The sequence below is a fragment of the Manacus vitellinus genome, unplaced genomic scaffold, assembly GCF_001715985.3.
Source record: "Manacus vitellinus isolate BGI_N305 unplaced genomic scaffold, ASM171598v3 scaffold_56_pilon, whole genome shotgun sequence".
In the NCBI taxonomy this organism is placed as follows: Eukaryota; Metazoa; Chordata; class Aves; order Passeriformes; family Pipridae; genus Manacus; species Manacus vitellinus.
In genome coordinates, this window is record NW_021940660.1 from 2,671,820 (window position 1) to 2,697,146 (window position 25,327).

Sequence of the window (25,327 nt, forward strand, 5' to 3'; positions counted from 1 at the left end):
ACCTGCAGTAAGACCTTTCCATCTGCAAAAGGCAGCAACAGAAATTTCTAATAAAGTTTGACCTGTTATTCTGTAAGTAATATATTTAAGACTCCAATACAGAGTATCCTGTGAATTCCTCTTAGTAAATGAAGCTGAACTGATACAGCAGCTTGTGCAGTTCCTCTGATCTGTACCAGTTCTCTGTATATGCCTTCATGTGTTTTTCCGCAAATTACTGATGCACTTGGCCAGTGAGTTTTCTGTGACTTCAAAGCCAAGACTTTCACTTTACCTTATATAAAACATGCCCAGAAGCTGGGTACTGAAGAAAATAAGTAGGGAGAAAAATATTGATTTTAGATGTTAGGATAATCTAAGAAAACTTTGTTTGTTTTTTCTTTATATTTCTTGTTTGTTGCGAATACTTCCCAGGATATTCTTTTGTAGTAAATCAATTAACTCCATATAAATGCAACTAATAACTGCATATATGTCATTTGTAACATCCAGAAAGTGCTATGGCATGGAAGGAAATATTCTTAAGAGACACTATTCTACATCTGTCCAGTTTTCTAGGGAGAAGGATGAAGAACAGATTGGTTACTCTTCAAGAATGATGGTCATCAGGCTCATTGTTGGCTTTTTGAAAAGGCTTATGGTTGACATCATAGAGCACAAACTTGATTAGCTCTAATATAATTTTTAGCTTTTGTGATGCAACTCAGTTTGCTGTTGTGCATTGCTCTGACAATGTAGTGTTAGAAAGACAGTCAAAAGAGCCAAACAGTACCAGATTGATGCCCTTTTTAGAAATGACTAAGACATTTTGAATCCTATAGATTGACAGACCTTTATACTTCTAAATCACCTAGAATATATTTGAAAATATGACCTTTAATACAGTCCCATCTTTCTAAACAGCTTCAAGGGTCATCCCAGTGTTTCCAGATAAATTTGGAGACAAATAAAATGAGGAACTGCGGAGCACAGCCTTAACCTGAGAAAGAATAAATCACAAGATGTGGAAAAAAAGAAAGTTCCGTGACTACAGATTTTCAAACAATACAATTTTACTTTAATATCATATCCCACAAGTTCTTCAGTCACATGAGAACCTGAAGTGTGTAAGTAACCTGACTAAGTGTGACTATTGCTACTCTTTAGGAAAATGGTTCAATAACTCATTGATTTCCAATTGCTTAAACTTGTCTAAAATATCTCCCTTATTCTACTTGATATGGTCAATTTTTTCATAAGTGGAAGAATTTTTAATATTCAACTTGGTAACATTTGAAATCAGCCTGAAATAGACAATTTTATAAGAGTTTTATAAACTTCATTTAAACTGAATCCAAGGAAATGGGGAAAAAGTATTGCAGATGAGTAATTTTTAAGGAACTGGGAGGAAGAGACACCATTATGTAAAGGAATGTTTATTATCAAAGCATATAAATGGCTTTAGCTGACAGCAGAACAATAACTTCAAAATTTCACTTATCATTCTCAAATTTTAATAGAAAAGGAAGCTAGAAAAAGGAAGGTAGATTTATTCTATTCTGAAGATAAGAAAGGCTGGTGTAATTGTGATTTTTAAGTATTTTTCAGGCATAACTTTTGATTTCAATGTTTTTAATTCTGATTCACAGTAATAAAAACTTGGTGCAAATGAGTGCTGATGAGTCTGTATTGAAGTTAAAGGAATAGTTAAAAATGGCTATGAATATTCATTTAAATTCAGAAATGAACTCCAAATTGATCATACCTATGACTCTTTGGGAATTTGCTCCCTATAAGCATACAAGCACTTGAAATTAACTTTCATGAATATTTGCAAAAGCAAAGTTTCAATTAGATATTTCAGATACTTGCAGGAAATAATTTTTCAGGGATATATTTAATTGTGAGATTTGGATTTCACATCATGCTACCTGATATTCATGATCTGTTCAGTGGGACTGTATATCTGAAGGCCCTCAGGAAGGCTTTGGCTGGAGGGAACACTTTGGAGAACCTTTACTTTGTGAATTGCAGGATTCATCAAGAAGAAGAAACAAAGAAGATACAAGAAAATAAGAAACTGTGCAGATTTCAAATTTCCACTTGAGGAATTTTTTTTTTAATATATTGAACATTGTAATTCAGCATGAAGCGAATCTTAGAGGCCAGTTTCTCCTCACTTGTGCTGTCAGATGATCACTGACTATATCCAAGCAGAATAATTTTAAGAAAGTGATTGGGTTTTTTTTTTAACCATTGAAGACAAAAATCCTGATAGAATGCAATGGCTGATAGTTTGGGATAAATTAGAAAAGTGGTCTACATGCAATGACTGTCAGTGGAGCTCCAAAATGAGATATGTAGTTTCAAATAGAAGCTGACTTCATGTAAGAAGTCCTAGATCTAATCAGATGTTTGTATAAAACTGTTCTCATGGTGTATCCAGTTTAAGCATGACCTTAAGCCTGTTGTGACTTGCAGGAAGAACTGAAGCCAGAAAGAGTATTCTTACTAAGGAATATGACAGAAATGACAGTTTGGCAGTCTTCCATATCAGAAGAACAGCCACCAGCAGGTGAGTTGAGAGGACAAGATGTGGCCACCTTGGCACATGTACATTTGTATTCCTAGAAACAGGGACAAGAAGGAAGGATTCTTGACCCCTCCGTGAACTCAGTGGGATCAGTTCTGGCCTGAGCTCCAATGCACAGGGAAGCTGAGAGAGGTGCCCACAGGACCCCACGGGCTGGCCCAGAGAAGGTGAGCTCATCCACCTTGAATGGGGGAAAGAGACTGCTCAGAGTGAACAGCCTGAGCGAGGTTTGGACTGTATTTGGCAGCCCACTGTGCTGCTGATCTTGCAGGGGCTAGGTGAGGTCCTTATCCATAACTGCAGTCTAGAAATGTGCTTTTTAATTTTAGTTTTTATTTTGTGAGTTTATCCAATGTGGTGTGCAAGAGTCTAACCACTTATTTTGCTGTATTAAATGTATCCTGTTTTCATCTTTTATTTTGACAAGTGAAAGGCACATTCCCTATGGCTGATTCAGGGCACTTTCTTACTGGTGGAGCAGAGGAGTGTACACGCTGGCACACAGGTATTCCCTCGGAGCAGAGAAGTGGTTTCCCACCTATTTACTGGAGTCAGCTTGAGGGTAAGTAACAGGCAGTGCTGGGTCAGTCTCCCTCGGCAGGCACAGCCAGTCTCTAACAAGCAGCAGGTGAGGGGAAATTGTTTATGATGCATACGGTACCATAAGAGGGTCGTACAACTCAAAAGAAATTGAATCAGGTTTCTGAAACTGAGTCAACTAAATTATTTAGCCAGAACAGTCTTTGTTTGCAAAGGTGCTGAGTACCTTGAATCCCATGTTCAAATATTGTGCAAGCTAAAATACTGTTTATTAGAAGAAATTTGTGAGTAATTTAAAGCCAGGGATTATATGGGGAGTTTTCTAAGTGATTTGTAGATGATTTAAAAATAAGAAAAGAAGGGTGAATAAATTATTTTGTTACCTATTGCTTCTTCATCTCTAGTTTGGATAGTGAGGGAATCCAGCCCCAGTGGCTAGAAGGCATACATGCCAAGATTGGATTTCCTGTGTAAAAGCTATACAATGTGATAACACAGTTGTACTGCATATTCAGTTTTGATATGTAACCTTTTAAATAAATTGGAATACTCTTTGTGGCTGTACTGGCACACACAGAGAGATCATAAACAATAATTTTGTAAAGGTCACTTCCACACTAAGCGCTTGAGCTCATGGCAAGAGCAGCATAGGGCTATTGAAGGACCTTTATGCTTCTGTTTTTTGGTGTCTGTTAATATTTTTGCAGCTTTGAAGCTCTGTTTAACATAAAGGCTCTGTAGTCTCTCAGGCCATGGGTTTGCCCATGCAGCCCTTGCCGTGGGGCCCTGGGCTGCCTTGCTGTGCTGCAGGGCTGGCAGCAAGTGCCCGCGCTGGCTGTCGGAGCCAGGGGTTACTGGCGGAGGTAGCACGATGCAGAATGCCTGGGGCTGGCAGCATTCCTCCTGCTGCGAATGAGGGGCAACACAGCACGATCCAGGCTGTGGAGGCTGCTGACCCGTTGTTTCAGGAGCATCTCAAAAGAACCAGGTATCAAGAATCTGGGTAATACATGAGGGCCAGCAGTGGCTGAGGAACTTGCACAAGGTGAGAGGTACCAGATGCTTGCCAAGCTCAGTCCAGCTGCATAGCACACTGCTCAGATTTTCCTGCTGCTTCCTTCCAAGGTGCTAATGAAGTTGTTTGAATCATTTTATTTTGGTCCAGTGGAAAACTTGTTCTCTTGCTCTTGAGTGTTTCCAGCAAAATACTTTGTCTCAGAGTAAATTTTTGGGAGCTCATAGTCTATCCAACCAACATTAAAACCACGTATATCTGCTGGTCTTTAGAAACAAAGGCACATTTTGTTACAAACTCCCTTTATGTTATAGGATGTTTTTCTTTCTTGTGATTGACAAGACAGCCTAAATCAATATCCTTTTATTTCCAGACCTCTATTATTTTGAAGAAATCCGCATCTGTCTTGATGACAGTGTAGGGAAAGTTATTTCACCACTGTAGTGGCATCAGAGGACACTCTCAGCAAGGTAAGTGTAGTCTGTCTGGTGTCATTAAAATAGCCCCTAGCCTTTGGAGGTCTGTGGTATCTGGGGGCTTCTGACCTCCAGTAAAGTCGAGCAGGAGACTGAGGTGGTGGGTTTTAACTCCTAGATGTTTTCTCTCCAATGCTGCCTGGTGGTGTAAAGCCACTGTGGCTCATAGGAAGAATGGAATGTTTGTAAGGATGCTGGCAATGTGCAGAGGTGTTGTAACTAGCGAACACCACAGTGCGCCCAGAGAAAGGATGCTTAATGTTGCAGACATGGCCTCTCTAGCACAGAGAGGTAGGTGCTGCCTACCACAGGAGGTGGCTTGTCCGTGTGCTCATAGGGACACTCCCATGCCTGCTCTGCTGCAGTTGGAATTGTCCCCATCACACACACAGCGCTGTGCAGAGCTGGGCCAGAGCTGGGGTGACAGCCCAGGTACCCCCCAGGTACTGGGGCATGCTGCCGGTATCCGTGCTGTTGTAGTGTTTATTCAATACCTGGGAATTTTATTAAAAACTACTTCGCTTCATTCTCTGTGAAAAGTCCTCAAATGGATGATTCAAAGCTTTGATTTTCTCTTCTGTGGAAGACCCATGCCTAGCACCTATCTGTGATCTTAGGGAGGTTACCTGAACTCAACAACAGAGAGATGTCTGAAAGTTTAAATTACCCATGTGTCTCTTATCCTGGAAAATCTCTTCACTGTTTCTGTAGGCAAGATGGTAATAATCCATATTTCCCAAATTTAAAGTATCAGTGACAGTTTGTTGCTAGCCCCTCCGGCATTAGCATGGACGATCATATTAATACTTTGTCTGTTTTATGAGATTCTTAATAACTCACCTAAATTTTAATGCATTTACTTGACAGAATTTTAAGGAAGGTCATAACATTATAAAAGTATGTATTTGTACTTGTTCCACATCGCTCCACAGAGTGTAACTGTTTTTTTCCTCAAGCTGATGCATTGTAGCTAATAATTTTACTCCTTTAGCAGCATTTGTCTGACCTTCCCTACCTTCCCCTGTTTCCTGAATCAAAAAGAATTTTTGGTAAGATACTACATAATTTTCCCAGAAAAGGGATAGGATTTCAATCTCATAATAAGAAAGAAAAGATGTAATTTCCCTTGTGATTGATAAGCATAATTTGTAAATGAACCTGCTTTATGAAATGGTGAAAAATGGTTGGAGCAGTTAAAAAATGACTTGAATATAGAGAAAATAGATTCCCATAAGAAAGAATATAAATTTGTAAATGCAGAATACAAAATTATTTTTAGACATTAAATTAAGAAATTAATTTGGCTGACATTACCTTCAATTTACATAGAAACCATCTTTCACATTTTCCATGTAGACCATTTTCTATGTTCTACTGTGACTGAGGGAAAAACAAAGCGCATGAGTCCTTTAAGGCAAGAGAAAAACATCCCGAAAGTCATTTTAACTGATTCCAAGAGTTTTGCAGCGGGCAGAGATTCAGGGAATGACAAAGGCATGCAGAGAGGGAGGCAGCGATGCCAGGGAAACAGCTGGTGTCTGAAAAGCCCAGTTTGCCATCCCCGTTACTGCTCTGTGTGGAGGCTGGGGCGGAGCCGTTCACTAATCAGGCCAGGCTCTAGCACGGGTACTGCGGTGCAGATGCTGGTCTAAAACTCATGGCTTGTGAGGCCCCAGCCAGCTGGCATCTAGTACAGCAAAAACAGATCCTAACTACACACTGCCATGGAGAGTTGGAAAACCAGTTCCTTGCTTGACCACGTGGACTCATCGGGAATGGCTGCATTAAGGAAAAGTTTCTGAGGTGGACTTCTTTCAGTTCTGCTCACACATTGCTCCTAGATTATGTGGACACATGCTGGCCCATCTCTGTGCTTCTGGCTCTTCTATCACGAGACTGAAGCAAATTTTCAATTTGTGGCTCATTGTTTCTCTAATTCCTCTGAACACCCAAAGCTGAACAGCTGGTGAAAGCTAGAAGTATGTCTTTAAGGCACCTACCAGCACTACAAACAATCCACAGCATGGTTAGATTGTGTCATAAAAGTGTCCAGAGTGTTTCTTGTGCAGGAAGACCTAGGTGAACACCCAGGTAGGTGCAGCTAATTTGCACAAGCAGAGTCCAGTTCTTGAGCCCCACTGAATGTCTGGGAACAGCCATAGGTTGGTTTAGAGGCCAGGGATGGTGACTATCTGATTCTTCCTCTTCCCTCCTTCCCCATCTTCTTGGTGAGGAGAGTAAGAAACACCCATTTACTCTTCCTAGATCAAACTGTAACTAGTCCATAATGAGACATGCCAGTATCCTTTCTTCCTATTCAGGCACATAAAACACTCAGCAAGTTTTTCCAGGTTCAAAAACTCACTGAGTTGAGCCTTGCATGGTGACGCTGCAGGACCAAAAGCAAAGTGCAAATATGTCTAGAATTCAGGACCTCAATTTAATTCACTATTGTCAGGACATTTCAGACACAGGATGGAGAATGATACATGAATCCAAAACACGATGTATGTATAAAATTCTAGTAAATACTTCCAATTTCTTCCACAAGCATTTTTTTCAATAAAAGAACAACTCTGCTATTGTGTTCTGACATTGAAGCTCAGTAGCAAATTGTGTGAAATCAGCCATTCACATTAACTGTGGCCAGGTGAAGGAAACGCCACGGTGAAGATATTAGGAAGAGAGAAGCAGAAAAATAGGTTGCCCATTCTCCTTTCTCTCATTTCTTGCACAGTTTGGCAGAGAGTTCAGGAAGGGGCTTTTCGCCTCTTCAGGGAGAGACATAAACTTGGACCACACATTCTCAAACACTGCCAGCTTGTCATTCAGCTCATGCATTCAAGATGTTGCATATTAATAGCACTCCCTGATGGCTGGTGGATAGGGTCTCTCCACCTATAAAAAATAAGCCTCTTGGCACAACAAAGTACAAAAGAGGCCCATACAGGGAAAAAAAATGCACTTGAGAACTGGTTTGGAGAAACTCTGCACAGATGCTCATGTGCAGATGCATATTTCAGATTTTTTTTTTCCTGATTAGCATGCAGCAAACTCACCTGTTTTGCTGCCTAGAGAAGTCACAGCAGACATGGAGAAACACCTGCGTGAGTTCAGTTCTGTCTCCCTGTGAATATGATTTTCACAGCAACCTTTTTCAATTGCCCTTGTGTGTAGCCACTGATATGCTTTTCAGTCACCTTCTTGGACATGCCTAAGCCATCAAACACAGAATAGTACTTCAGGATGAAGACAAAGCATAAACAGTGCAGGGAGCTGTATGTTGAGAAGGGAAGAAGGGAATGGGTGGGTGGACTGGTCCCACCACCCTTACTGTACAGGTGCTTTGGGGGAGCCCTGGGAATGCTCAGGCCAGATGTGCTCTGGCATGGCTGAGATAGGAGGATGAGCTCGCAGGACCTGGGCAAGAACCTAGCATTTGTGATCTGCAAATGATCTGACACTTGGCACGTATGTAGCTTTACCTGAGGTCTGGTCGTGGGATCCAAGAAAATGAACCAGGCTGCTTCCCCCCATTCCCTGCAGTGTGCTGGTTACACGTGTCTGCTCTTAATTCTCACACTGAGCTCTACAGACAGATCCTACATATACATGGGGAATAAACTTCCTTTGTACTCTGCTCCATTGTAGTTTACTCCAATGGCAGGAGGCACAGCTCAGTTCTAACCGTGTGTTTTGTAAAAATGAGCCTCAGGAGGAGAAGGTGGAGAGAGGGTTGCTTATACATGTGTTGGTATCTGATGCAATCCTCAGCATGAGCCACGTTTTTCTGGATATTTCAGCATATACTGAGAATGACACATGAGCAGTCCAAGCTATTTTCGGAACTGACAGTTTTCCTTCTCACTCCAACAATTGCTTCTTCAATACACTAGAGTATGCAAAGTGCTTCAATAAAGTTTTAATTAGGAGTAGGAGTAACAGTGAAACTAAGGGAAAACTTTAGGCAAAATGAGAAGTGACTTCAGCTTATACCTGTTTTGCAGGTTTGTTGTTAACTTTTCGAAAGAAACTGCACATTTTGGAATTTGTTGGTTTCTGGCAAGGATTTCTAGAAGGAATCCTTTTCAAGAGTCCTGAAACAGCCAAAGAAAGATTGTTTCTATGATGTTCTGACCCAGGAAAGACCCAGCAGAAATCTGCTCTGATGGGAATCATAGGCTAAAGCAGTCTGGATATATTTTGATCTGAGCTATCAGGTAGTTCTCTAAACCAAAATATTCAAAATGTTTGATATTTTTAAAAAGCTTAAAATCTTCTCAGATCCTTACAAGAGAGAACAGATTACAAGTAGAAGTTTCCAGATAAATCTGAGATGGATTTTGCTGCGGTGGCGCTTTCATACTCTCTGACTGAAGTCTGCTGACTGACACAATAACACAAATACCTGATGGAAGGGGTCTCGACTTTTTCTTAAGATGCCCAAATCAATTAGGTGTCTGAGGCATGGTGGTGTATTTCCTAGGAACTTAACTTCTCTCTGTTACCTCCTGACAGAAGTAACCAATCTCTTTGGAGCTTGCAAAGGAAGGTGCATCCCACAGAGCTAATGTTATGTGCACCACTTGTAGACAGGTATGTTTAACAAAAGATGCATTCTGGATGCACTCCAAATATCATCACTATTGTTTAATTTCAACTCCAGTCCTGCATCTGTTTAAGATTATGTCAAAGATAATAATCTCACCAGATGGATACAAAATACAAAACAAATTACGTTGCTCAATTATTTTGTTTACTAGTGGTGTTATACTACTGTATTTCTCTGAATCATGCAGAAGAGCTATGATTTTTTACCTTCAAACTCCTCTGAAAATGCAGCCATTTAGCATCGGTACCTATTTCTTTCCAGATTACGTTACATGAATGAGTTTGATAGGAGTCACCATGGTGAGGAAAGGATAATGGAATTTCAGGTAAGAGTTCTTCATAATGAATTCATTCCTTACACCATGTTAACACCCACCCATGGAATTAAGGACCTTTGTAACACAATGCAACAATTTACTAGACATCACAAAACACCAGTTATAGAATTGGACTGAAATAGGCTGCCAAATACTCTGTTCCTGATAAAAGAAGGTAGGTATAGTCATGCCAGCACATTTTAACTCCTTCCTAAAAATTCACTTGGGTCCATTGTGTACTTCCTTGGTGATACAGAATTAAATTGACTGCCATGCTATGTATGACATGAAATGTAAAATAAAATAAAATAAAATAAATAAAGGACTAGACCATGAACAGCAGTGAATATGAACTCAGTTTGGATCATATTTATTTAAATAATTATAGCAGATTGTTAACTGTGAGAATCTCCTGATTTTTGCAAGGAAAAATGATAGAATGTTAGCTTCTATATTGTATATTTAGCTTGATAAAAGGAAGCCAGCCTGTATGGAAGAAGCATGCAACTGAGGTTCTTCAGCTGATATATATAAAAGGACAATTATATGTCAGTACTTTACAAAGAACTCTTAAATCCTTAGACTGAATCTTATCTGTTTTTGCTGGTAGGAGAGTACCAAACTGTAAGCAGAACTGAGCAGGATCTGACTTTCCATCACAGACAGTTAATAATTAAATCAAACATTATATTCAACAATAGAACATATGCATCAGCTTCTTTCAAATTGCATTTCCTTCCTGTTAGATCCATTAGCGTAAACCAGACTGCCTTTAGAAAACCCCTTATTGCTGCTGTCTTTCAGCACAGTTCCTGAAATGGATAATGTGGTGCGTATTATGGGCAATTACACAGAACTCCCTAGTGACAGGGTTTTAGAGTTTCAGAATAAAACAGCTGGAACTACAGGGCTGTAAACTAATCAGAAAAAGAGACAATAGTAAGAAATTTAATGCACATTGTTAGAACATGGACAAAGACTACACATTAAATACTACATATCACTATACTTACTGTGTTGCACACCATTGTCACTGCAAAATCCTGGTTAACCCTTGAAGGACAAGGCAGTCAAAAACCAAAGATATTGCCATGAAAAAATGCATGCATGGCTGTATAACCTGAGCTAATTGGAAACATTAAAGGAAGAAGCCTTGAGCCAGAGTCCTGGTTTTCGCTTAATGTCAGTTGAGTTTGAATCAAATAGAGAACTCTAGTCAAAAATGATAATTTATTAACAAATGCATAATGAATACGTATCTGGATATGCTAAGAAACTATGTCTTCATCCCTCTTTTACTGTTTTAAAACACACTGAAAATTGGGTTGCATTTGGGTTGCAATAATTGCATTTGCTCTTGGATATATCAAGACTACTGCCACAATGCATACTGTTTGATCCTCCATCAGTTTAAATTGATGGCAAAGCTCCCATTAATTTTAGTAATACAGCAGCGAATTTTTAGAATAGCACATGCATCATTTGAAAGCACAATGACCATGATTACATGTGTAATCACAGTAATTGTGCACACAATTACTGGTTGGGTATCTAACTGCCTTTCAAAAATCAGTTGCTCTACTTGCATGTGTACTCACAGCAGTCACTTGTTCAAACACAGTGCAGCCCAGAGCATCCCCACCTCCGTGCTCACCACGGAAATGCTACAGAGCGGGGCTGTGTCTGTGGCAGTAGGTCTGTGCGATAGAGAAGCATGTGCTTATGTTGCAGTGTTTTGAACAATAAATAAGAAAGGAAGAGAAATGGTTGCAGTGTCTCTTTGGGAAAGTAAAAATGTGAAATTACTTCAACTAATTTTTCAAAAGGACAGAGACTGATTTTCACCAGCTCCTGTCTTGTGAGCCTTCTTATCAGCAGGGTCCAGCAGGCATCAGCACATTAGTGTTTTCTAATGCTATGGCAAATTGATCAAATAATGTATTGAATAGCAGCACCATACTAGAATAAAATGAAAAATAAAAACTGAAACAAAACAAAACAACACTGAGTAAGATTTTACAGCCTAAAAAAAGTCAGAAGGCAGTTAAAATTTCAACGTAGTGTGCAGTGAGTTTCTTGCAGTGCAGAACCCAAGAACCAGCTGCTGTGGCTTACTCTAGTTTAAAAGGTGACTCCTTTTGCTCAGAAGGTTGATTTTTATAGCTGCAGAGGTATAGAAAAGCACATCCTCCTCGAATAGTGATAAGACATGGATATCCATTCTTATGCTCAACAAAATGGTAGCAGGAGAAAATCTGACACAAAACATTTTATTCATTTGTCCCTCAGTCCTGGCCTCCCTCTTCCCCTGTAGTGCAATGAGTATGCTTTGCTTTTCTAGTAACAGCTTTATGACTCCACAATCAAGGGGATGGAGGGGCTGGGCAGGTTGGGCCTGGCTGCCTGGCATGTGCTTCTCCCAAGGGGTCTGTGTGGGGAAGGTTGGGCCGTGAGTCAACATGAGAGAAAGCAGATGTCAGTTAACAGCTAGAAAACACCCTCCTCCTGGGGAGAAATGGGCCCTCTTCCAGGGGATGGCAGCGCTGGGGTTGTGTTAGGGCAAGAAGTAGCACAGCCTGTCCAGGAGCCACCCTTGCTGTGCAGTGACAGCTGAAGGCACTCACTCCAAGGGACTGGAACAGGACAGATACCACAGCTCATGAGCATGGGCTCCCCAGCAGCCCTGACTCTGATGTGAAATGTAGCTGTCTTCCCATATGGAAGAATCCAAAAAAATTACTATGAATGACAAATTAACTTTTTCTGAGGCTGCCTGTCACTGGGGGAGGGTGGCTGGGCTGGGAGGCCTTCAGTGGACTACACTTTGTATGTTTACCAAGAGGAAAGCCTTGTAAAATGTGCTGGGGTGGATGTAATGGTTACAAACCATACATACTGTCTAAATAAGATCTGTATATTGACTTGACATGTTTGCAAGATAGTTTTATGTAAGTTAATTCAGATGCTGTGTCCTGTTGCCTCTGCAAAAATAACTGTTAAATAGTTTTTTAAAACTTTATTGTAGCACTTGATTCCCTCCTTGATTTTCTACAACCATCCAGCTGATCATTGCAACAGATTTTGTTCTTAATTTCATTACAGTAAATGAGAAATAACCTCTGCAAAGTCCAATCAGAGGGAATTTCAGCTCTTTATATTGCCTTGTGTCTGCTGTCTTGTACACTGGAGCTGTGCAAGTGAACTAAATTCAGCACAGAGCATTAAATGCTGTCTCTTTTGTAATTAACATCAGAGAGCTGTATGAAGTCTTGAAGCTATGAAATCCTGCAAGTCCTGTCGAAAATGTTTCTTTATACAGATCTTAAGTGTTATTCAAAGGAATTTACCCTAAAAGATGGAGAACTGCTGGGACATGAAGAACATAAAGCTCTAAGACTGTATGTTGGAGAAAAGTTCCCTCAGAAGCGTGTGTTTAGACGCCCTTGGTGACACTTGCTGCCTTGCCTGCCATGCCTGCAAGTATGGCCTCACTTTCACTGTTATTGCAACGTGTCAAGTGAAATGAAAACAGAAATTTGGGAAAGGATATAATTAACCTACTTGTAAACATTAACCTTAAATATCTACCTAATTATCTCACTAATTTAATCACTGCATATCTCAAACTTGTTTGTTAAATATTTAATTCTGCGAATTGTTTTTGATACAGAGGTGTGGGGCGCTTTCTGTGAATGTAAGTTACTCTGTAAAACTCTTTGCAAGATCATTGTTGTGTTCGCACTTCATTGAACAAACCCTGCTGTCAACAAGACTTTTAATGGAAATCACAGGAAACTATGCCCTGAGGCTAAGAGATATCGTGCCCTATTATTTTAAAATCTAATGAACACATTGTGCAGAATGTAGACCGGGGTAAACTTCTTCCTGCATATCTTCAGGTTTGATTCCATGGGAGTCTAGAGTGGAAAGTTCTGGGTTTCCTTGTTTCTTTGGTTGCAGTGCAGCTGCACAGTTGTTTCTTACCTATTCACCTCTTTATTACTTGGGGGACTCAGCAAAATGCTGTCCTTGATCTTCAGCTCTTTTTATCAAGTCACTACCTCGTGCTAAAAGTAATCTAAAAGGTGTTTAGATGCTGCGGTTACAATGCCACTCAAAGTGGCTCTAATTATTCCTGAGAGGAAAGTTTTGAATTGGGAGTGTTTGTTGAGAAAATGAAAGCTCCATGTTTGTTCCTTCCTCCCCGATGGGAAGGGGGCTGTGCTCGCACTGCCTCCTGCAAACACACACAAGGCCCAGCTGAGCACTGCAAGGAGGGCCTTGGGGATGCCTCCAGCTGCTGGGGCTGGGAGAGGAAACAGCCAGGCTGTGGGTGCTGAAGAAAATCCCAGATGGAGCGGACAGCTAACCCAGGACAAGCTCTGGAGGCACCTGAATCCTCTCTTCCATGAGAAGGTAGGGGGGCTCAGCTGTGCAGTGCCTCCCCTCCCTCTATCACTCCCCAGGGGCTTCAGCCAGCCCCACATTTCAGGCTATACCCACATGGCAGTTCTGCAATGCTATTTTCTTCATTTTTGTTATATAAGTCTCCTTAACTGAGGAAGAAGGTGAAAGATTGGGACTAACATTGTGTTTCTGCACTGTAGTTCTCACTATCAGATGAAGGTGCAAAGCTATACTAAATCCAGGTGATGTCTCACAGCAGACCTCTGACAGGAGCCATGCGATTAGTTAGATGTCCATATAAATACCTATTTGCACTATATTACTACCTCATCATATATTATTTGGAATTTCATCCTGATTGTCTGTATTTATTACATACAATTCATACATTTATTTATTACATACAATTCATGTATTTATTATACACAATTCATACATTTATTACACACAATTCATTTATTACATACACAATTCATACTGTTTAGTTCAATAAGAAACAAATTTCTGTGAATTTGGCTGAATAAAGCTGTGTTTGTTCTTGTTAGTTATCCAAAGTCTCGTTCTTTCTATGCATTATCTCAATTTCTGGGCATTTTTCCCCTTCATTTACTCCAAAAATTACTTCAGTACTAATGAAAACTGAAAGACAGCCAAGACGGGTGAACTTTTGGACAATTTATGCAAACATGACAGATGAGAATAGATTTACTATAAACATGCCAGGCACAAAAGACTTGACTGCTTTTTAAATACAGTGATACTGGAAGAGATTTATGGATATTTTCAACTGTTCATTAAAGAGAAAGATATTTTGAAACTATAGGCACTATCCTTTTATCTGTTTTTGCCTTCCAGGCTGAGTTGCAAATGTTTGATGTTTTCTTCACCAAAAAATAGAAGTAGTTATGAATTTATTTCTCCCAAGCACTTCCATTTTTGTGTCAATTTACAGTTTTTATTACATTTCTGGCAGTCCAAATTATGGTGTTTGGAGAGCACCTAGAGTCCACAGCTCTGAGTTTTCTGAAAATAGGGATGAAGTTCACTTAGTGATGCTTTCTGGCCACTGTCTTTTTTCTTCTCCTTTGTCATAAAAGGTTAATAAAATCTATGAATACTTTAACTGCCTGCTAGACCAACCAACCAATAAAAGGTTATTCTGATCTAAGTTACTGGAAGCCTCTTGAACTGAGAAAGCTAACATGCAGTAACTAGTACCTGCTGGATCAGATTAATAAAATGCAAAGTCCTAGAGATGAAAATCATGTCTAAATATGGTCCCTGTAGTTGTCCAAGGCATCAATTCCTAGAGCCAGATAGGCATATACTTAGCTGTATATTCTCAGAGTCTGCTTCTGTGCCCTTAAAAATCAATAGTAAGCCTTGCTTTCAACTTCAGTGCAACTGAGGTTGTTGGCAGTCGATGATTTTGCAAGATCAGTTCAAGATATTGGAATAGTTTCATGGAATTATTGGATTCTTTCTTTCTAAAATAGTGTTAAACTCATATAAGTAGTAAGAATTTAAACGCGAAAATATATGCTCTTGCATTGCTTCTTAAAAACAGTGTATCTTGCCAAATCTCTCCTATCAAGTCAAAACAGTGCACCAAAATGATAGCAGGAAGAATTGTGCAGTGCTTGAAAAATCTAATCCTGCATACTCACAGTGCTGACTATGCCCTCATTCTTTGAAAAGATGGAGAAAGAGCAGATTTGGATGGAAAATAACAGTTTTCATTGCAACCTTAGAAAGATATTGACAATTTTATAGCAGAATCATTTGAGCATTCTGAGAACCTTCAAAAAAAGGCAGAAACCTTAATAAATGCTTCATTTTGGAAAAATGGATAGCTGAAAGTACTATTTTAGCAATTTTTACTGGACTTGCATTTCCAGCTTTTTAAAATTAATTTAAGAGCCACAAACCAACACACATTTATGAATAACATAATGAAGTTGGAGATAATGCAAATGTCTTTATAAATAACATGGTATAGCTTAAATCATTATTTTTAATGCTTCTTTTTTTTTTCCTCTATAAGAACAGGTCTGTGCTGGTCTGCATTAATTAAATCTAGGTAGGATTCTAAGGCCAGATCATCATTACTTCTGTGTCACTGATTTAAATCTGCAGTAAAACATTTCTCCATTTAGTTTGGTGCTTTTGTGTCATATTTCATACACTAGTTGTCTCTTAATTAAATCCATGATGGCCCACCAACACAGACTATTAAAATAACTATACTTTGCACTTGACATATTTATGAGACAGATTCATAAGAGTATAGACTGATACTTGAACTACTCACTGAGAAATGCTAATAAGATTATGATGAAGGTAAGATTAGAACATTCGTCTCCCTTTTTGCTTCTCTCTTCTTTTTAGAAATTTATTTTTATAACTGCAATTCACTATTTCTATTCCAGGCTCTTTGATGTTGTTGTATATACCAACAGTTCTTTCTGTGTGGATTTATTGTGGCAATGAAGAGTGGGAAACTGCTAATTTATATCACATCAGTAAAGTGCATAACTATTGTGTTTCTTGAATTATGAATGTTTGCAGACGTCTGTAAAACCTTCGCATGGGATTGACATGTGCAAGATAATACCTTTGGAATTGGGTGATGAAAAATATGGATTATCATGAAGTGCCACATTGTTTTTCCTTTACTGCCTTACTCCTTCAGAGCTCCTGCAGGTGTAGGGCCAGCTGAGTCTGCTCCTCTGTGAGGGGGGAGGCAGTGGCGTTGTGCCTGTGACCCCTCACTGCATGTTGTGCCAGGCAGGATGTGGCCTTGGTTCCCCAGCTCCATGTTTGCGAAAAACATTGCTGAAAGAGCTGCTGAATGAAAATCAACAAGGATTTCTATAATTTTTCAGGACCAAGATGTTCACCTCTGAGGGACCTTTCCTCTCTCTCCCTTTTTTCCCATTCACATTCCTTCATGGAAGGGCTCCCACTCATGACTGTGTCTGGGGTCCAGGTGTGGGCACAAATGGAGAGCAGCTTGGAGGGTATTAATTTTTTCAAGTGGGGTATACAGAAACCCATAGCTATATGGTGTTCAGATTTTTTTGAGGGTAATACATCCCTGTGCTTCATTCTGATATTCTCCATGAAAGTGGCAAAAACATCAAATGTTGGGATTTGATGTAAAGATAAATACAATATTAGAAAGTAAGAATAATAAAGATATATTAAATATTTCATCCTCTACAGAAATAAACCAGCTACAGTTCAGGGAGCTTCACTAAACACATTAAGTCTAATAAAATCGCCTACACGTACTCCTGACACTAGTAGTAATTAAAATAACTTGTTTCAAAAAACTGGTCCTATACATGAATACTTATTGGCAATTATTTCTAAGTTCTTCAAACCAAAGATAAAGTAATTTGATTCACACACAATGTTCTTGTAAACGTCGTTCATACTGAGTTTTATATGCAGCTTAGGACTGTTAATTGCCATTTTGAGCCTCACAGTAAAATAGAGTTCAATATGTCGCTTTTTCTAAAGTATTGAGAAATGTTTGAGAAATGCTTGTCTTAGTCTAATCAACTGTGAATAATTTATTTCTTAGTCCTACTTTTCAATATAAATGGATCTGACTTTTCTCCGAGCTTCTCAAGTCTAATCAACTTGTTACATTCATTTAATTAAGGAAATCTGTAACGAACTGTGAAATGTATGTACCAACAGGCTTTTTTGTTGTGTAAAATTGGCATATCTTCATTGTGAATGTGATTGTGACTGTTTATACTGACAGGTAGCCTCTACTAAACAAACAAATTTTTTTTTCTACACAGATAGGTCAATATGAATAGCATATAAGCTCTTTTCTGAACCACCTCTCTCCTGTTGGACCCACCACCCAGCTTCCCCAGTTCACACAGTTGTAGCTTTCAGGCAATTCTCATTTCTGAGACAGAAGTGTTCTTCCATGCTTCAGACTGGAGGAGGATGTAGTAGAGGTGTGACATATAAGAGTGTGGATAAGAGACTTTTAAGTCACAGTGAGCCTGAAAAAGATCATCACAGTAGAATATTAAAACACTGGCACAAGCTTATGGTCAGGATCTGCACGCCACACAGTTACCCACAAAGGGGTGAGCTCAGGCACTGAGTAAAAGTCCTGTGTTTCCCAGCCTGACATAATTTGTTCTCATTTCTCTGAGAAACAGCATCATAGGAAGGGTAAAATAAAGGACTCTTACGTCACATATGCATTTGTTTTTAAAAAGACTATATTTATTTGTTAAAAGATGTTCAGAAGTCCATCATTTCTCCCATATTCCTGTGATATGAGAAAATTTTTTATTAAAAATAAAGAGAGATGCTGTGGGGATTGATGTATTATTTTTTTTCTCCTTGTGCTCAGACAAATTCTTCAGACTCAGAGAAAAAGTCCTCAACCCTGGTCTAAAATACTGTCCAGTGCTTATGGGTTATAATATGAAAATCATCAAAACTGTCCTTGACAGGATGTTTCTTTCGATTAGTTGATTAAAATGGTTTATTGTTGCCTACAGCATCATTACTTTAAATGTATTTTTTTACAAAGAGCAGATGTGTCCACTGTTTCTCTTCATGTGGTTTCTGATAAATATGGAAGTGAAATTACTATCTTGGCAGATCCCTCCCGTGGAATTTCAGAAAGGGAGAGGGAAAGGTGAGGGGCTCAGTGATGGGGCTGGGGTACCTGCTGAGTTGGGAATGCAGGGCAGGGCAGCGGTGGCAGCACTCGGGCACAGGGGTACAATGGCACTGCAAAGAATTGGAGGCAAAGCATGCAAACCTGCAAGCACCAAGTGCTCAGAGTAGGAAAAAACCTGGCCAAAACCTGGAATTATCTGCCTGGTAATGCTGTATGTCTGCTCTGACAAAGCAAGAAGAGGGTTTTCACATTTTTTCAGATGGACAACTCTAAAGTTTCAGTCAGAATGTGGAAGTGGAGAGCAGCTGATCCTAAAACACTAAATAAGGTTGCATCAGTATAAAATCTTTTCTATCTACTGCTGTGACAAAGAAAACTGAAAAGTCTAAGTCTTCAGGATGCACATTATACTTTCTTTGTTTTCTTGTCCCATCCATGTTTGATGGGGGAGCTGAAATCTCAATACTATTTCCAAATCTAAGGGTCATTTCAAGCAATAGTTATGGTATGAATACCTTTCCATCCCCCAGCACAATTTTTCTAAGACATGTTGTCATCTAATGATAATGGAGTCTTTCATTAGTGGATCACAAGTTATTGGACATGTGACCTTATGTTCAATAAATATTTATTTGAGAATTATAGGTTAATTAATTTCCATTGTTTCTGTTTTAATTCTATACATGCTTATACTATACAATTAGAGACAAACACAGAGAACCATGAGTAAATGTTGCTCATACAAAATGTTTCTATTACCCTTTACTTTTAAAAGCATTAATAGATTATTAGGAGATACAAACATAGGAGGCCATGGATCATATTTGCATGTTAATGAAATTCATGAATTATACATTATTTGCTATGGAGAGTACTAGAAACAATATTCTTCCTTTCTAGTAGCTATAAAAGCTAGCAGTTTCCTGGAGCACACATCACATCCCCTCTGCAATACCTTCTAATACAAAGAAAGAAATCCAGCTCTTCAAAGCAATCTCTCACTAAATGAAATAGATTTGTTTGTGTTGCTTTGCAACACACAAGTGTGACAGTTCATTTTAAACAAAATAGTTTTAATAATGTCATTACTAATATCTATTTGGTCATCTCTCTGAAAAATGTTGTTTTAATAGGAATGTTTCATTTTAATAAATGGCAGAAGGGGCAAGCTGCCCTGAGTCAGCAGGAAGTGGATATACACCAGAGAACAGGCTGATTGTGTTAGATTCATCCAGAACATTGAACAGCACACAGACAGTCCAAGAAAAAGCAACTGGCTGTATTCAAATGATTAGTCTTACTGCTATGCTGTAGCACAGATTCACACATTCTTCTATTATTCCTTGACCTTCTGCCAAAAACTCCCACTTGAAGTAATAATTAGAATTAGTGCTTCCAGTGCATGCTTCCATCTTCCTAACAAACAGTAATGAAATGTGGCTTTTACAAAATATGCAGTTAATTAAACTTCTTTTTTGAACATTGTTTGATTAATACAGTTCCCCTGTGCTAGCCCCTTATTATGCCTGACTATCTCTACCTGAGGTTGGTGAATTGGAAGAAAAGCACTATCAATAGGATAAGTGAAATTTTAGAATTTTGCACTTTAAAACTGCTTATGGGTTTGTTTTTTTTCCCTTCTTGTTTTGTCTCTGTCTTGGAATAAACTGGAAAGATAGCCATTATTTGTAATCTTGTTTTTTTAAGTTGAAGACAGTATGTGTATTATATAACTACTCTACAAATACCCTCAGCATGAATATAAAGAACTCATATATCGAGTGCTACAAGATAATAAGTGGATTTCTAGGCAAGCTTTTTGAAAAGATGTCTCAGCACCGTATTGCTTAATAACACTATGCAAATAGATATTCTGATTTCATTTTTTTAAATATTATTTCATGCTTTTTTATTGTCTGCCTTAATTATCCAAATGCTGAACAAGTATAGTCTTTTGATTGATGAGAGTTCCACCCCTTTACCCACACCCCTGCAGATATGAGGCTCCACAGTTTAGTACCATAAATCACTGTGATTGTATAACTTAACTACTGTATGATCAGAGATCACATGCAGTGTTAGCCTGGATATGCATTCATCCTCTGTTATGAATGTTTTAGGGATAAATTTATTCTGGATGTTTGGAGAAATATAAGTTTCTTCACTTAAGAAAGGAATGCATTTTAAATAAGCAATTCTCCAACAACTGGAAATAATCACAAAAGTCTTCTATTTGCAAGTTTCATTAATGAGAGTCATTTCATCACTTTAGGAGAAATCCTTTCAGAGGAAAACAACAATTAAACCCCTCCCCCCAGGCTCTGACAGCTAACAATCTATGGATCAGCCATTTTAGTAATTAACCACAATTCCTCTGATTTGTGAATTTCCAGATGATGAGGCAGGAAGCAAGTTACATCTTGGAGAAATTGCCCTCAGGAGAGAGGAAAAACTATTGCGAGGTTGACAGCACAACCTTGCACCAGCACAGTTTCCCTTCCCCAGTGGTTCAAGGAGTTCCAAGCACCCTCCTGTAAATCATCAGCTCACATCTATTTATTATCTTCCAGCCCACTGCACAACACTATCTGTTACACACGGATACCAGCAATATTACAAGGTGGACTCAAGGGATAAGAGACAGCAAAACCTGCACACCTCCTATGCCTGAGTCACACCCGCTATAAAGTCAGATTCTGTTCATAAAGTGCATACTGTTGTCAGAAATGAAACAATATGAACCAAATTGTTTCAGAGTTGTTTTTTTTTTAGTGTTTCTCCAATATGCTTGATCTTATCATCTTTGTGTTATTATACAGAGACAAAATTTATCTGCATAGCAATGGACAAAATGTCTATGAAAATATTGCTATCCATTCAATGATTGTTGTTACATCTGGAGTAGGCACCAGCCTCACTCTGTGATGCTTGTCCTGGAATATCAATAAATAAATCATAAAAGCCAATGCTTCAAATATTGAAAAATTCACACTTCAAACTGTGTTTTGAACTATGCTGAGAGCAATGCCTCAGATTGTCCTTTTGCTTTATATGAACAGAGGAAATTCAAAGTAGGAGGAACTCTCTCTCGGGATTTGGCACCAGGGAGTGCCACAAACCATCAGCCTTCCTGTCTGCTGTGCCAACGGAGCCTCTCCAGGGATGTACCACGAGGAGCAGACAGTGTGTCTGGGGAGTTAATGTGGCTTCAGATGAAATTATCTCCTGCAGAATCCATCTTGCCTGTTGGTTGTGTGCACGCAAAGAAGCCAGGCACAGCAGGGCAGGTGAAGCCTCAAGAAAAGTAGAAGCATCTCCTTATGACTGTTAAGTGAAGTTCCTTCCACCACAGACTTAAGATGCTGGTGAAAATGTGACATCACAACTCTTTTTATCCTTCTGTCTGGGGTACGGTATGAACTCACTGAAGTCCACTCCTCACTCATAACAGATGTCTAAATTATATGGTGTGAATGACAGCATTAAAAGGAGAAACAGGGGCAAATGCCCTTCTGAGTACACTCTAGTTCAAGCCCAAGTTACAGAATGACTTTCCATAGTTTGTGTCGTGCGGGGGACCACTAGGCAATTCTAATGCTTCTTTTTCTTTTGCTTTAAAAGGACTGAAATTAGCTGAAAGCTAAAATTAAGAATGGTATTTCTTAGTAATTGTAAATGCAATGCTAGACTAGCACTGGAAGTTGCTCAGGTACATCTATTCAAAGACCAGAAGAAAAAGCACTGCAGGTACTCAGTGCTTTATCTGATTAGAAAACAGCCTGGCACAGATGTGATTTCTGCTCCATATATCAAGCTATGGCAGGTTTTTGCTGCTTCATTATGAAAGCATCTGAAGTAAAATAGGTTTTGGAACATAAAAAATGACAAATTTGGAAAAATATCTATATGCCAGATGGGTGTAGGAAGAATCCTTGTGACAAATATATTATTAAGGGAATATGCATAAGGAAAGAAAGTGTGCCCAGTTCTTCCAAGGATGGACAGGCAAGAAGGTAGCGTCTCACTGTGTGTAATGTATTCTCATCTAATCTAAATCTAATTAATTATGTTGCATCACTGACATAAAATCCAGGCACCGCACACTACAATGGTCGGCTGCGGTGGGGCTTCGGCACGGCTGGGGATTGCTTTGCCTTCCCTGTTTTTCTTTGCTTTCCTCAGGGACTGCGGGTCAGGGTGACAACATCTCCACTGAGGAAAGGCTAATGCAAGCAGACGGGGCTTTAGCTGTGCACCACAGGCAGGACAGCATGAGCTCATCCTCGTCTCCTGCGTTACCACTGCTCCGGCCTCCACCAAGGATGCTGCTTGGAGGAGTTTTATTGCAGACCATGGGTGCTCCAGGATGCCTTCTCCTTGTGCTTTGTGAAGAAATGGGGGCACTTTGGCAGTGTCTGTCTTACTGAACTGATGCTTTTGAAGCTGAGTTCAATGTCTCAGAGATGGTGCCTGGAGTGCCTGGGCAGACAGCTCAGCACACAGCTCCTGGCAGTCGGCTTCCCAGTGTAGGAAGGGTTATTGTTATCCGTAGCTCACCCACCTGAGCTCCCTGGCTCAGAACACGTGACACTGTGTGGGACAGCACAGGGGTGCATGAGGTTGGGGGTACATGGTGCAGAGGAAAGAGGCTGAGCTCTGGTGCCAGGAGGCTCCTGGACAGGCTGGGGCTATGCAGCAGTTCAGGTTGTGGGGCAAGACTGATGCAGGGGGAAACTTCAGCTTTGCAGTGTGGGGCCACTGGGGTCCTGCAGTCCAGACTGGTGGGGCCAGGCACCTCAGGTTTCCTCAGACCCCTGAGGAAACATTACTGCCTCTTCCTTGTAAGGAGGCAAGTCAGTATTTCAGCTTTAGAATAAATAACCCAGAAGGACATGCATGCTCTGGCCAGTTCTGCATCTGGGTGGCCGACCAGACCTGATATGGTTTTAATAGCAGCTGGACAAGCTGCAAGGAGATATTACACACAGCTGAAAGGAATCTTAGCCTTTGGTTATTCCCAAAGATGGGATACCATACCTGGTTTGGATTCAAGGTGCAAATGATCTAGCCATGATTAATGTCTTCAGTACTGAAATAGAAATGGAGGCAGGGAGGATGGTACAGCAATCGTATCATTTGGCTTCACATAATTTGATTTTACTGATGCCTCATCCACTATCTGATTACTCTTTTCCTATTTAAACCCAGCCAAACCAGGAGGCTTTTGCTCACAGGCTTTTAGTACTATTTTATTTGGCAGTTATGGAATAAAAGAATTTTAGTATTGCCTTAGAATTTCTCCTGACATCTATCACAACCAATCCAGCTCATATGTGGGTGAACTGTGTTTTGATCCAATTATAAAATTCTATTGGAGTCTTGTTACATTCTTATCCCATGTGCATGTTGAAAAATTCAAGAGCAAAAGAAAATTCTACAAAATGTTTCTCATTTACTGTAGGCTTGGAGACACAAAACTGCATCACACAGTCATTCGTGGAGGCTAATAGCAAACTAGAAAAACAACATATTCCTCAGGAAGAAACCCACCCTGTTAATCAGCAACAAGATTTAGAGGGAGAATAGTAAAATCTGTGTATAGATATTGCTGTCAATAGTCTTTTGGGGAAACAGCCTTAGTTTTGTTAATTGGAGAAACAAGAACTTTGCTGGTGTTCTTCCAGCAGTTATGATGACAAAGGATCCACCAATTTGAAGACAATTTTGAGAATGCATAAAAATGACAAATTTGAAGAGAACCCAGACACAAAATGACCAAGGTAACACATAGCTAATATCCCAACGGTTTGTAATGACTATAATACTTAAAAATGAAGATACTTCACACACTCTTAGCATCTCTATAACAAAAATGCATTATTAAATGAACAACTCATGCACTATTTGATTACCATGATGGAGAAGTTGATGGTATTTCTGTCTCAACACTTCCACTGTCTTCAGGCTACAAAATATAATAAAACAAATTAGATGTCTTCCTTGCTCATTGGCTATGGAAAGCCACACAGAGGCATAACTTCACAGAGTGCTTCTCCCAGCAGAGGAAATACACTTGCTCCAAAGCTTTGTGGCTCCATCGTGGTGGAGTCTTTTACACACCTGCTATCAGAATCACCATCCTAAAGCTGTGTGACTAGGAAGGTGCCAGGACCAAGCCAGCAACCTTAGGCAAGAGCAAGTGACCCTGCAGCCAAACCACAGTGACAGGGCCAGGGCCAAGCCTGGAGCTCAGACTTCAGCTGGGAGAAGTTCAGCCACATGGAAAAGCCAACAGCTCTTTGAGTTTTGCAAATACTGCTTGCAATTCATCCCTTTTGGGTCTGCAGTGATCCTACCTGCTGCCCCCAATAGCAGATGCTATGTAGCACTGCTGGGATGGATGTCTCTACCTTACCTGGCTGAAGTGTGCCCTCCATGTGGATCACTGAGGCCACTGTGCTCCAAGGCAGCAGGAAACAGGTGCTGAGAGCAGCCTGGACATGGGTGGCCCCACAGGGTGCTGGTGCAGGCTCCCTGCACTGCTGGGCTGGCTGTGCTGGCACTGTGAAATGTGCAGGAAGAGGCTGGAAGGGGAACTACCAGCAGCAGTCACAAAACCTGAGCAACCCATCCACACACAAGGACAAGGAGGAGGGCTGCGTGTACATATATTCACAAACCATGTTAGATCATTCCCAAGGCTGTCTGTTCTTGGTTACATCAGTT

At 39.8% G+C, this 25,327-nt stretch overlaps 2 long non-coding RNA genes across 3 annotated transcripts in view; both read left to right on the forward strand.

The window, feature by feature from the left end:
* The window catches only part of LOC108641207, a 22,722-nt gene extending 21,697 nt beyond the window's left edge, over window positions 1-1,025 (forward strand). The window contains exon 5 of the long non-coding RNA XR_001921830.2: window positions 904-1,025. This is a non-coding gene — a long non-coding RNA (uncharacterized LOC108641207). The remainder of the gene's footprint in view (window positions 1-903) is intronic.
* Window positions 1,023-14,597, forward strand: LOC108641206. Of its 2 annotated transcripts, XR_001921829.2 has the most exons (6): window positions 1,023-1,106; window positions 2,611-2,739; window positions 4,501-4,597; window positions 9,122-9,199; window positions 9,477-9,540; window positions 12,634-14,597. It is a non-coding gene; the product is annotated as an uncharacterized LOC108641206 (long non-coding RNA). The 2 variants fall into 2 exon arrangements; XR_001921828.2 differs by lacking the exons at window positions 1,023-1,106; window positions 2,611-2,739 and adding an exon at window positions 3,022-3,200.
* Window positions 14,598-25,327: the final 10,730 nt, after the last annotated feature.